This window comes from Nansenia antarctica (assembly GCF_963989245.1).
Source record: "Nansenia antarctica genome assembly, chromosome: 2".
In the NCBI taxonomy this organism is placed as follows: domain Eukaryota; kingdom Metazoa; phylum Chordata; class Actinopteri; order Argentiniformes; family Microstomatidae; genus Nansenia; species Nansenia antarctica.
The window spans coordinates 8,083,018-8,097,494 of NC_137675.1; the positions used below are offsets into that span (position 1 = coordinate 8,083,018).

Consider the following 14,477-nt stretch of genomic DNA (forward strand, 5'->3'; position numbering starts at 1 on the left):
GGTCCAAGTATGAAGAATGCAAGCAAGAATATGCTATTTTCAGGTATGATATGCTGAACTATATACAAATAGTGTCTAAAATAAAAGTGATATATATTTATGGGTAAGAGTTGTTGTTTCCCCTGTGGGAATTATAACATGAAAAAGAAACCTAACCCAATGTCTTTCTTTTCAAAATGTTTTATTGAATTTCGTTTTTTTTTTTTCAGAGCTTGTGGGGCAGGGCAAACAGTAAAACTGTAAAATAAGAAAGCCCCCCCCCCTTCCACCCTCACCTCTCCCACCAGTTGCTAATTAAATTAAAAAAATTGCCATAGGCAGCGTCTTGCGCAGTGAGGATTTGTGTATTGATGTGAGGATGGAATCCTATTGATCATCATATAGTGCCTGTCCCAAATCATGCTCCCAAGCCGCTTTAATGCTGTCCAGAGGTGGACATGTCAACATGGAAATGTGGAAATAGAATCCTAGAAAGAGATACAGTATGACACTCACAAGTCACAAGCCCAAAAAATTAACAAATGTTTCCTTGCCTTACAGGTCTGACACAAAAGAACATGAGCAACAACAAAGGTGGGCTCTTTATTATTAATTTGGCACAACTCTATATTATTGGGTATTGTGTGTGGATTGATAGAAAATTATAATAATCCACTGTTTACATTTACATTTTTGGCATTTTACAGTCGCCTTATTCCAAAGCGACTCAAGGCCAATGCACACGGCGTGCGATTTTGTCGCACCACAAAATTCAATTTTCAACTCACACCATTGAAGTCGCACCGCGAAAATTCTATTCCATTCGTTTTGAATGGGACAAAGCACACGGCGTGCGATTTTGTCGCACTGTCAAATGTTGTCAAATGTTGTGGTGCGACGGATTATTGCGTTACAATGGGACAAGTGGGAAAACTTTAACTGGTCTATCTAAATTAATTGAGTCACTCATAACAGGGAGAGAGACTGGAGCATACATTTTTGACTGTCTCCTTTTTTGAAGAGAAGTTAAAGGCTGAAGGTCTGACCCAAAAGGTCTGATACAGTACATACATCTACGGTACATGAAGGGTTTATGACGTACAACATTATCATTTCATTTTCATATCATATATTTCAAATACATACTGGACACAACGGATAATGGATGCCATTTGGTAAACCTCATCTTCTTTTCAGTGTGCCAGGCACATCATTCACTAATCCGTGGCATTAGCAAATTCTCGCCTTTTCGCTAATTGCATGACGACATCAATGTCCTATTTTAAAACATATTTTTAACTCTCCAAAACAATGTGTGACTTTGCAAGGCAGGATAGGGTGAAACAGAAAAGGAATCAGAGACATGTAAACATATTTTGTTTCTTGACTGTGTGTTTCTATGACGTGCTGAAGGTTGAAGGCTATCGTAAATCTTTGAACAAGTAACGTTATTTATACTTATAATATATACTATACTATATATATTATATTAGTTTACTCATCTACGATATAGTTTTTGGCTGCACGGGGTTGCCAGATTTCTAATCTAGCACGACTGAATGACCAGCCAAATTATATACATGTTGTATAGACACTGTCCACTGAAAACCGGACATCTGGCAACCCAAAATTAATATTTACTCTACTGTATGTAGGCTACGTGACGTGTATGTAAAAATGGATGATGAAAAGCTGATAACGTTTATTCAGTCTGTGTTTTTAAATGTTTTGAATCGGGGTATCGAGGTACTATTAATTCATCTACCCACACCACAGCATACCTATACAATACACATTACCTGACCGCATAATATAAGTTTACATAGCTATCTGAAACAGGAATTCCATGGTCTAGACTAGTAGCCTACTGTAGATGTCAACCAGTCAACCTGACATCTTCAATTGTGGATGGAGCAATCATCTATTTGACCGGTTTGACAGTCAAGGGCAAGATATGAACATCACCATCAGCCAGCCACAACACCTATATAGCCCACAGCTGCCACTATACACATTACTAGCTCTACGAATTACTGCATGCATGATTTATTTCCATGTCATGCCACATAGCTACACGGCCCATCTCACATACAAGACGCCTATATTACATAATAATAACAATCGAGCATGTAGGCACAATATTGTAGCGTGAACACAGGAACATTCGCTGGGGTTGATCGATTTCACCTGCGGCCCTGCCTGCATACTCTGTCCAGGACTCTATTTCAGACAGAGCCGGGAGACGGGCAGGCAGTTGACGGTTCACGCTGGGTTTTGGGTTCAGAAGAACCCATTTCATGCTACGGGACTAACACTCATCCTGGGGGGTGGTGTGTTCGCGAGGGCCGCCGGCACGGAAGAGCTAGCCAGTCAGTGGGCTTTATTGTTTAGGCCTAGTAAGATAGTCGGAACCAGGGCGTCCACTAGGAGTGTCACCCAGCTGCAGCCGTCTATTGGGAAGTGTTGGCCCGCCGTCACACTTCCTCTGTTCCTGCGCCACCGATGGTCAGCCAGACGGACTCTTACCTATTGAGCCTCATCGGTTGGACGCAGTGCACCGCTCAGACCCCACGGGGGGGTCTCAAATACCCGGCGAGTTATGTGCCCTTTTAATTATTTACTATTCAGCCAATATGTTCTATGTTTGTCTTATTTATAGGCCTATGATTATTTGAATGAGATGAATTTGTACTACTGTATATTTATGATGATTAATTGAGATGCATGGTCAGTTGTGGAAGTTGAGTCCTAGGGGCGAATAGCTAGATGTTGGACTTGAGTAGCCTAAGCCAATTTGCATATTTTAGTGTGCCGTGTAGTGGTGAGCACCCGGTCTTGCTGACCGCCCCTTGTAGTGGAGTTGTGTGGTGTCCTATGGCCTCGTGTCGGCCCGTATGGTTATGCTGTGGCTCGATATGAGCGTGCTTCTATGTGTGGCTTTATGAGCGTGCTGTGGCTCCAATAGAGCGTGCCTTTTTTGTACACTGTTTGTAGTGGTAATTAGGGAAACCAGGTCTAACTTATTGAACTATGCCGTCCTCCGAATCTATGTCCGCCTGATCATCGCCCATAATAATAAAGTGGCTTTTATAATACACCTTTCTGGCTGTGTGTTTTGTGCGCTCCCTCTCCTGACATTTTACCAATACCCCTAAATCAGGGGACCCACATATTTTATTACAATATGTCCAGTTGTATCTTGTAGAAATTGTGGAAGCAAGGCAAGCAATATTGGTAGAGCCTATTTTAATCAGCCTGCCTGGTCCGGCTACGTAACAATAAAGTAACAATTGAGAATGGAATGTTGTGGTGCGACAAAATCGCATCGCACGCAGTGTGCATTGCAATCGAATGTTGTCCGGCGACAAAATCGCACGCTGTGTGCATTGGCCTTCACAATCAATACATTTGACTAAGCAAGTGAATCATCAATCCACCAGTCATATCAGGAAGAGTAATCTAGCTCAGGCCAGGGCCCATTGGCAGTCTCAGTGATAGAATGAAATGTATTTTTTTATTTTTATTTTTTTATATATAGACACTGGAGAACAGAGAGACAGTACAAGGGGGGCAGTAGAAGTCATAGGGGACACAGTAAAGGGGAAATGCCAGTGTCTCAGGAGACACAGTGTTGGGGGGTAGTGGATGTCTCAGGAGGAGCAGTTAAGGTGTAGCCTGAAGAGATGGGTCTTCAGTCTCCGACGGAAGATGGGTAGTGACTCTGCAGTCCGGACAGCCGTGGGAAGCTCATTCCACCAGTGGGGAGCCAGTGTAGTGAAGAGACGTGATCGGGCAGTGCGACTGCCATGTAGGTGTAGAGGGGGTGGGGCCAGTCGGCCAGCAGAGGTGGAGGAGCGGAGGGAACGGGCTGAAGTTTGGGGGGTGACAATTGCCTGCAAGTAGGCAGGGGCTGTCCCCTTAGCTGCCTGGTAGGCAAGCACCAGGGTCTTGAATCTGATGCGAGCTGCAATCGGGAGCCAGTGCAGGGTGCGAAGGAGAGGGGTGACATGAGAGAATTTGGGGAGGTTGAACACCAGACGGGCAGCAGCATTCTGGATGAGCTGCAAAGGTCTGATGGCGGTGGCGGGGAGCCCAGCCAGGAGTACGTTGCAGTAATCAAGGCGGGAGATGACCAGTGCCTGGGTCAAGAGTTCCGTTGCTTCTCTGGTGAGGAATGGTTGTATCCTTCTGATGTTGTAAAGGAAGAATCTGCAGGAGTGTGCCGTTGCTGCAATGTTCTCTGCACAGGATAGTCGGTTGTCCAGGATCACGCCAAGGTTCTTGGCTGTCAGGGAGGGGGTTACAGTAGAGTTCTCCACTGTGATAGAGAAGTCTTGGAGAGGGCAGGCTTTCCCGGAGATGAAGAGTAGCTCAGTCTTGTTAAGGTTGAGTTTGAGATGGTGGGCTGACATCCATGTTGAGATGTCCGTGAGACATGCAGAGACATGTGTTGCCACGTGTAGGTTAGAGGGGGGGAAGGACAGGAAGAGCTGAGTGTCATCTGCGTAGCTGTGGTAGGAGAACCCATCTGAGGAGATTACCAAGCCAAGAGACTTGGTGTAGAGGGAGAACAGTAGGGGCCCTAGGACAGAGCTCTGGGTTACCCCAGTGGTGAGGGTTCGTGGAAAAGATAGCGATTCTCTCCAGGTCACCTGGTAGGAGCGACCTGCCAGGTAGGAAGCAAACCAGGAGTGCGCGGTGCCAGAGATGCCCAGATCAGAGAGGGTGGAGAGAAGGATCTTGTGGTTTACTGTGTCGAAGACAGGTCCAGGAGAATGAGAACAGAGGAGAGGGAGGAAGCTTGGGCAGAGTGGAGGGCCTCCGTGACAGCAAGGAGAGCAGCCTCAGTCGAGTGCCCAGCCTTGAAGCATGATTGGTGGGGGTCTAAATGTTTCCTCTTCCGGAGATAGTCAGTCAGTTGTTTAGATGCAGCTCGTTCAAGGGTTTTGGAAGGGAAGGGGAGAAGGGATACCGGTCTGTAGTTGTGGAGAGATGATGGGTCAAGGGTAGGTTTCTTGAGGAGAGGCTTGACTCTGGCTATTTTGAAGGCAGCCGGGACAGATCCTGTGGATAGGGAGGAGTTGATTACGGTGGTAAGGTAAGGAAGGATGTCAAAGGAAATGGATTGAAGAAGAGGGGAGGGGATGGGATCGAGAGGGCATGTGGTTGCTCACTTGGATGTGATAAGTGTGAGAATCTCATCAGGGGAGAGGGGGGAAAAAGATGATAAGCCAGAGACAGAGTGTCGAGCAGAGAGTTTGGAAGGGGTGTTAGCAGTAGGTGACAAAGTCACAAAGTCATCGGCGGACAGGGAGGAAGGGGGAGGGGGAGGAGGTGGGTTAAGGAGTGTGGGAGAAGGTGGAAAACAGTTTTCTAGGATTAGAGGCAGAAGAATGTATTTTGGAATGATAGTAGGATGCTTTAGCAGCTGATGTCGAGGAGGCGTAGTTTGAGAGGAGAGAGTGATAGAGGTTAAGGTCATCAGAGAGGCCAGTTTTTCTCCATTTCCTCTCAGCTGCCCGGAGCTCTATTCTACAAGCATGTAGCGTTTCAGAGAGCCATGGCGCACAAGGAGAGGATTGTGCTGGCTTCAAGGTTAGTGGACAGAGGGTTTCGAAGGATGAGGTGAGAGTGGACAGGAGGGTGGAGGTTGCTGCATCAGTGGATCGAAGGGAGAAGGATTCAACAGAGGGTAGGGAGGATAAGACAGAAGAAGAGAGGGTGGTGGGGCAGGGTACGTCGAGAGGTTCTCAAGTGTTTAGAGACTGACAGGGAAGAGGTGGTTTTGAGGGGAAGGGAGAAGGATACAAAGTGATGATCAGAAACTGGAAGAGGGGTAACAGTAAGACTGGAAGTGTGGGAGGATCTGGTGAAGACAAGGTCGAGCTGATTGCCTGCCTTATGAGTCGGAGGAGAGGGGGAAAGGGTAAGGCCGAAGGAGAGGTAAAGGTCATGTACTCCAGATGAGAGAAGCTTCTCTGATTGGAAGTTGAAGTCACCCAGTAGTACGAGGGGGGTGCCATCATCAGGGAAGGAGCTGAGAAGGCCATCCATCTCGCCAAGGAAGTCACCAAGCTGGCCTGGGGGGCGATAGATGACAACAATGTGAAGTTTGACAGGGGAGGAGACAAAAACAGCATGGAATTCGAAGGACGATATTGACAGGTGTGGCAGGGGAAGGACAGTATGTGACCACTTGAGGAGTCCTGTGCCTCCCCCTCGACCAGAGGGTCTAGGGGAATGAAAAAAGGAGTAGGCGTCAGAGAGGGCTGCTGGTGTAGCTGTGTTTTGAGGTGAGATCCAGGTCTCAGTGAGAGCCAGAAAATTGAGAGCCATAAATGACGCATAAGCTGAGATAGCCTCTGCTTTCCGGACCGCTGACTGGCAGTTCTAGAGACCGCCCGCAGCACTGAATTCATGGTCAGTAGAAGAAGGTGGGTAGATGAGATCGGAAGGGTTGCGAGGGGGGATGTAGCGTCTATGTGTCCTCCTGGGTGTCAGAAGAACCAGAATATAGGGAGAAATCACATTGTGATGTTAGTCAGTAGAGGGGAGGGTTAATTGACAAACAGAAGTAGGAGTAGCTAAGTGCACTCAAAGTAGACAAGTAATACAAGAGAGAGAGAAGCACCCCAGAGGGGGGAAAAAAATAGAAGAGAAGATACTTAGTTCACGCTGCAGTGAAATGTGACCCACGCGACTCAGGTCTGATTTATGCATTACCGTGCAGTTCATTTAATTGTAATTGGTGTAAGATTACTGATTGAAGACATTGTTTTTAACACAGGATCGAGATGGAATCACATTACAAATCCAAGACCAAAGACATGAGGTACATTTCATTAACTGTGTGTATGTAGTGCCTCTACATACCAAAATCACAAGGAGTATGTCATGTCCTTTGATCCTGCTCATTCTGAGTTGAGGCAGAAGTAATGATAATGCATGGTTATCCACAGGGAAGATTAATAATTTGGCTACATTATAGTAGTCAGACAATGAAGTAAATAAAGGATAAGAGAGGGGTGGATAAACAAAACTGTAAAAAAGTAACTGTGTTAATAATGATTGTATTTTTCTTTTTTACACTTTCTGACCACAGTTCCAAGTATGAAGCATGCAAGGCTGAATACGCTTCCTTCAAGGAGAGGTACTGTATGTCATGTTGAACTACAACAAAATGGAATCAAAAGTTGTAATGTATCGGAGGTGGTTTGGAGACCACACCCATTTGTATGTTTTTCCATAAAGATGGCGGCGCGCTCAGACGCGCGGCTCGGAGTGGCTCCAACGCTGGTCTTTTTTAGTGTTTTTAAGTACATTTGTATGTACATTTTTATTTTAGTACTTATAGGGAACGGTTGTGTAAATAGTACCTACAGCAGACTAGACTTACTAGAAGTTGGTGCGCAAAATGAGAGGACTGTAACAACGGAATTCTTGAAACAACAAGGAATCCCATTCGAAATCGCTAGGTCGCCGGGAGAAAAGTGGTTCGCGGTCCCAGCCCTCAAGCGCAAATGTCGGCGTCGTGATCGTAAGCAACGCCGAGGACGAAGGGGAGGCCTGCTAGCTAGGCTAAAGAGAAGCCCGGATAAACCTGCTTTGCCGAGTATTTTCCTATCCAACGTCAGGTCTCTGGCTAACAAGATGGACGAATTGAGACTGCAGGTCGCTACTAATAACATCGTGGGAGATAGCTGTGTGATTATTTTCACGGAGACCTGGCTAAATGACACCATCTTGGACTCCGCGGTAGGCTTGGAAGGAAGGACATTACACCGGGCGGACCGGACGCTGCTTAGTGAGAAGACGCGAGGAGGCGGCCTAGCTCATTATATCTACGAAGGACAGCTGGTGCTTAAACACAAAAACTGTAAGTAGCCACTGCTCCCCAGACCTGGAATACTTGACTGTTAAATGCCGACCAACATACCTCCTGAGGGAATTCAACGCAGTGTACATAACATCTGTTTACATTGCGCCTAACGCGGATGGTAGCTTAGCATTGGCGCGGCTACATGACGTCATCAGTAGTGGACAGAGCGCAGACCCACAGGCAGTCCATATAATCGCCGGGGACTTTAATCATGCTGACCTGAAGGTAGTACTACCGAAGTTCTATCAGCATGTTAAATGTGCAACAAGAGGAGAAAAAACACTGGATAAGGTATACACCAACATCAAGCTTGCTTACAAGGCTAGACCGCTAGCTCATCTAGGCATGTCTGACCATGTGTCAATCCTCCTGATCCCAGCCTACACTCCCATGAGGAAAAGTGCTCCCATCACCACTAAGACTGTCAGAACCTGGCCAGCAGGGTCCACTCCACTGCAGATCTGCCTGAATGACACCTCATGGCAGGAATATGAGCATGAGGACCTGGAACAGTTCACGTCGTCGGTTCTGAACCACATAGTGAACTGCACCAACTCAGCCACCGTGGACAAACGGGTCCGGGTCTACCCCAACACGAAGCCATGGATGACTGGGAAGGTCCAAAAACTGATCATAGTGGTGATGGGAGCACTTTTCCTCATGTGTCAATCCTCCTGATCCCAGCCTACACTCCCATGAGGAAAAGTGCTCCCATCACCACTAAGACTGTCAGAACCTGGCCAGCAGGGTCCGCTCCACTGCAGATCTGCCTGAATGACACCTCATGGCAGGAATATGAGCATGAGGACCTGGAACAGTTCACGTCGTCGGTTCTGAACCACATAGTGAACTGCACCAACTCAGCCACCGTGGACAAACGGGTCCGGGTCTACCCCAACACAAAGCCATGGATGACTGGGAAGGTCCAAAAACTGATCAATGAGAGGGACAACGCCTTCGCAGGGAAGGGCACACTGCTGTACAGCACCACCAGGGCTAACCTAAAGCGTGGCATCCGGGAGGCCAAGGCAGACCACAGAGAGAAGATTGAGGAATGCTTCCTGAGCAACGACTCCAGGCGGGTGTGGCAGGGGGTTCAGCACATGACAAACTTCAGAGCCAACAGGCTCACAGCCGCAGAGGACGACCCCCTGCTGGTGGAAAAGCTGAACTCCTTCTACGCCCGGTTCGACGAGGGGCGAACGGAGGTAACCACAACACAAACACCACTCTCTCCAGCTCTCAGCAGCCTCACCCTCACAGAGCATGAAGTGAGACGTGTGCTGAAGGCGGTGGACCCCAGGAAAGCCTCAGGGCCGGATGGCGTCCTGGGACGGGTGCTGAGGGACTGCGCCGACCAGCTGGCCGGGGTTTTCACCAACATCTTCAACCAGTCCCTGTCCCAGGCCACCATCCCACCCTGCCTGAAAACCTCAACTATCATCCCAGTCCCGAAGAAAAGCACGGTGAGCTGCCTAAACGACTACCGCCCGGTGGCACTCACACCAATCATCATGAAGTGCTTCGAGAAACTAGTCCGGGCCCACATAGTCACACGCCTCCCGCCCAACCTGGATCCATACCAGTTCGCCTACAGAGCCCACAGGTCCACAGAGGACGCCATCGGGACGACTCTCCACTCCACTCTATCCCACCTGGAGAGGGGAAACAGCTACGCGAGACTGCTCTTTGTGGACTTCAGCTCTGCCTTCAACACCATCCTTCCAGACAGGCTAGTGACCAAACTACTAGACCTGGGACTATCACACTCTATATGTGCATGGATCAAGGACTTCCTGTCCGACCGCCCCCAGAGGGTGCGGGTGGGCTCCCACACCTCCACAGCCCTCAGACTCAGCACTGGGTCCCCCCAGGGCTGCGTGCTAAGCCCCATCCTCTACAACCTCTACACCTACGACTTCACCCCCGTCCACCCCAGCAACTCCATCGTAAAGTTTGCAGACGACACCACCGTGGTGGGCTGCATCTCGGGGGGGGACGAGGCGGCGTACAGGGATGAGGTAGAGCAGCTGAGCAAGCTGTGCAAGGTTAACAACCTGCTGCTGAACCAGTCAAAGACCCAGGAAATCATCGTGGACTTCAGGAGGAAAAAATCTGAGGTCCAGCCCCTGCTCATCGACGGAGGGAGCGTGGAGAGAGTCTCAACCCTCCGATTCCTGGGGGTGCACATACAGGATGACCTGTCCTGGAAGAACAACACAGCAGCCATCATCAAGAAGGCACAACAGCGGCTCTTCTTCCTGAGAGTCCTCAGGAAAGACCACATCAGACAGGAGATGCTGGTGGCCTTCTACCGCTGCGCAGTGGAGAGCATCCTCACCTACTGCATCTGCAACTGGTTCTCCAGCTGCACAGCCGCAGAGAGGAATGCGCTACAGAGAGTCGTGAGAACGGCCCAGAAGATCACCGGCGCCCCCCTCCCCTCTCTGGAAGAGCTGTACAACACACGCTGCCTCAGGAAGGCCTCCAAGATCTCCAGAGACCCATCCCACCCTGGGTACGAACACTTTGCTCGGCTGCCCTCGAACAGGCGGTACAGGACCATGTTCGCAAGGACAAACAGACTGAAGCTCAGCTTCATCCAGGCCCTGAACACAGCAAAGACCTAGGTTCTGGGCCCTGGACAGTCTGGACGGATTGATGGCAGCTGCTGGATTGAAAATCAGGTGTAGTGCTGAGGCACAAATGTGTACATTTCAATCCTGCAAACTGCGACACTTTAAATGAATGTGCAATAACACTATGTGCAATATGACAACCCTAGGGTACATAAGGTTGCAGAGAATAGGAAATGTTAGAATAGGTATAGCATAGCATAGAGTACAGCACAGTGTTTTATTTGTACAGTATAGTATAGTGGATAGTGTACATAGCCTTTATTTATGTAAACCAGCTCCTTTCCCTTTTTTTTTCTTTCTTTTTTTTCTTTCCTAGCACCAGGGGAGCCCCCCCCTCCCAAATTTCGTTGTTTGGTACCTGTACTATATCAATGACAATAAATAAAGACCAGACCATAATTTGATAAGTAGGTTGGCCCCTCACACTGACAGCTCAGCTTTAGCTTAACACGTTTGTGCAGATAATGGGTGTTGAAGTGTAACATTCTAACAACATTAGCTAGTATTGTATGGTGATGACACTAGTGTGATGAGTAACCTTGTATGATATCTGAATTACATGCCTTGGCTAATACCTAGGCTTTAGCTTAGCAAGTTTATGCATATCTTCCATGTATGAGACATGGGTTTAAACCACGGTTGGACAAATTAAGAAAATAGCGACACTGCATACAATCCATGAGACACTTATTCAGTACATTATGGTAACGTTTATTGGTTCTTGTCTGTATTTCTCTTCAGTATTTATTTTCATTACAGTAATAACGAGATGGAAACCGATTGGAAAACTAGGCTCAACGAGATGAGGTAAATGCAAAATAGCTCAATATAAAACGTTTATTTTATTTTATTTTTTGTATGAGAGTATGTCAAACTTCAATAAATATGAGCATTTTGTATAAGCACAGGTCACACTTCATTTAGACAGTCCTATAATCACAGTTGCTCAAACTATCAACAAACGATCAAACTATCACATGCAACTCTTTAAGGGTAAGGAATAAGGTTAGGGTCAGGGCTCAGGTTAGGGCTAAGGTTAATGCATAGTGTGCTGAAATGTTGTTGACAGTTAGTTGAACATCTACTGAACATCTACAAATCTATTATGGACTATCATATACTGTATATATATATATATATATATATATATATATATATATATATATATATATATATTAACAAAACAAAAGTAGCAAACTAACTTTTTAACACAGTTCTGGGGTAAATCTGGAAAAAATCTGGAAAGGAGTGATAGTTTAGTTAATTCTGAGACATCTCTTACAGTCAGCCCATGACTGGGCTGTGTATTATGAACAGTAAAATATACAGTCATGTGAAAAAGATAGGACACCTCATGAAAACCGTTATCTTTTTCAACATATTTAAACATGGACATTTGATATTAATGTTAATAATATTGAGAGATGGTGGTAATAATAATAATAATAATAATAATAATAATAATAATAATTAATATTATTATTATTAGAAATTAAAAATGCAAATGTCTACTTAGAATGCCTAACATGTTGGAGGACCCTTTTCCTTTGTTCTTTTGTGTGGTTCCAATGCAAACAAAAGAAATAAACATGTGAATACCAAAGCATTTGTAATTGCAACAATTGTCTGGGAGAAGTGGTGGATTATCTGACAGAAATGCAGGGGTGGCAATATTTTGGGCCATGACTACACATTAAGGAATCAAATATAAAAGAAAGAAAACAGAAGCTAAAATGTATCTGCCCTATGAGTCAGTCATCTTTTTGTCTAAAATAATAGTGATATATATTCATGGGTAAGAGTTGCTGTTTCCCCTGTGGGAATTATAACATGAAAAATAAACCTAACCCAATGTCTTTATTTTAAAAATATTTTTATTGAATTCCGGAAAAAAATTCAGAGCTTGTTGGGCAGGGCAAATTAATTCACGTTGTTTACAGAATAGGCTACACATCAACATGTAAATAAAAACAAACAAACAAAAAGAACAATGGCGATGTTAACAGTAAGACTGTAAAATAAGACAGCCCCCCCCCCCCCTTCCACCCTCACCTCTCCCACCAGTTGCTAATTAAATTAAATTGCCTTAAATTGCCATAGGCAGCGTCTTGCGCAGTGAGGATTTGTGTATTGATGTGAGGATGGAATCCTATTGATCAGATAGTGCCTGTCCCAAATCATGCTCCCAAGCCGCTTTAATGCTGTCCAGAGGTGGACATGTCAACATGGAATTTTTCCCACACAATGTGGACTGTGCACCTCTGGGTAGCGGGCCAAAAGAGAGAAATGTGTCATGATTAGCGTCAGGTTCTTCAGGAAAACACAGTAAAATAGAGTGCATAGTGTCTGACCTGTAAGTATTGAAACAAAGTCGTATTTCTCAGACAACTGGTCGAAATATAAAACAGTTATCTTTAAACGGGTCTTTAAGCCATCTGATGCCTTTCCTGAGCCAGTCTTGAAAGACTGAGTCGTGTCGGGAATCGCTAACCCAATCTCTAAGGAGTTTGATATACGCTCATGGTCAGAAAGTCTCTTGTTTAAAAAATAGTACATTTAAAATGTTCAGTATGACACTCACAAGTCCAAGAAATTAACCCTATACAATGTTTCCTTGCATTACAGGTCTGACACAAAAGAACATGAGCAACAACAAAGGTGGGCTCTTTATTATTCATTTGGCACAACTCTATATTATTGGGTATTGTGTGTGGATTGATAGAAAATTATTAGATTCTTATAATAATCCACTGTATGTATCTGCCCTACCCAGTGCAGTTCATTTAATTGTAATTGGTGTAAGATTACTGATTGAAGACATTGTTTTTAACACAGGATCGAGATGGAATCACATTACAAATCCAAGATCAAAGACATAAGGTACATTTCATTAACTGTGTGTATGTAGTGCCTCTACATACCAAAATCACAAGGAGTATGTCATGTCCTTTGATCCTGCTCATAACTGTAACAAAGTAACTGTGTTAATAATGATTGTATTTTTCTTTTTTACACTTTCTGACCACAGTTCCAAGTATGAAGCTTGCAAGGCTGAATACGCTTCCTTCAAGGAGAGGTACTGTATGTCATGTTGAACTACAACAAAATGGAATAAAAAGTTGTAATGTATCGGAGGTGGTTTGGAGACCACACCCATTTGACAAGTAGGTTGGCCCCTCACACTGACAGCTCGGCTTTAGCTTACACGTTTGTGCAGATAATGGGTGTTGAAGTGTAACATTCTAACAACATTAGCTAGTATTGTATGGCGATGACACTAGTGTGATGAGTATAACCTTGTATGATATCTGAATACATGCCTTGGCTAATACCTAGGCTTTAGCTTAGCAAGTTTATGCATATCTTCCATGTATGAGACATGGGTTTAAACCACGGTTGGACACATTAAGAAAATAGCGATACTGCATACAATGCATGAGACACTTATTCAGTACATTATGGTAACATTTGTTGGTTCTTGTTTATTGTTGTCTGTATTTCTCTTCTCTCAAGAATGGCAAGTCAAATGTCCTCTGAGATACAGAGCAGAGGAGATTTGTCTGAAGACCTCACAGACCCCTGCAGAACTTCACAACTCAGACATTACTATGACATTCTGAGACTACAACAATGGCCAAAAATCAGGGATGAATTAAGGTCAAAGGCTGAATACCGCCACATTGCAACTTGGTTAATTCAGGTAACTCAAATGATAATTTTTAACAAGATAATTAATGACCTGTATGATAGCTGAAGTAAGAGGAGACCAGTGACACACACACATATTGTACTTATTATGAGACGCTTTCTTACAAACATTCATATAGCAAAAACTAAAAAGTGAATTTGAAAAGCATCTCAGTATCCATCTTTTGGACATCAAGGCAAGGCAAGGCAAGTTTATTTGTATAGCACATTTCATACAACAGGGGCAATTCAAAGTGCTTTACATACATTAGTTAAAAATACAACAAGAGGAG

General features: G+C 45.2%; 1 long non-coding RNA gene across 1 annotated transcript; it reads left to right on the forward strand.

Annotated features, from left to right (window-relative positions):
• The first annotated feature begins 13,338 nt into the window (after window positions 1-13,338).
• LOC308150950 lies at window positions 13,339-14,183 on the forward strand. The gene is made up of 3 exons (XR_013937266.1): window positions 13,339-13,377; window positions 13,526-13,661; window positions 14,011-14,183. It is a non-coding gene; the product is annotated as an uncharacterized lncRNA (long non-coding RNA).
• Window positions 14,184-14,477: the final 294 nt, after the last annotated feature.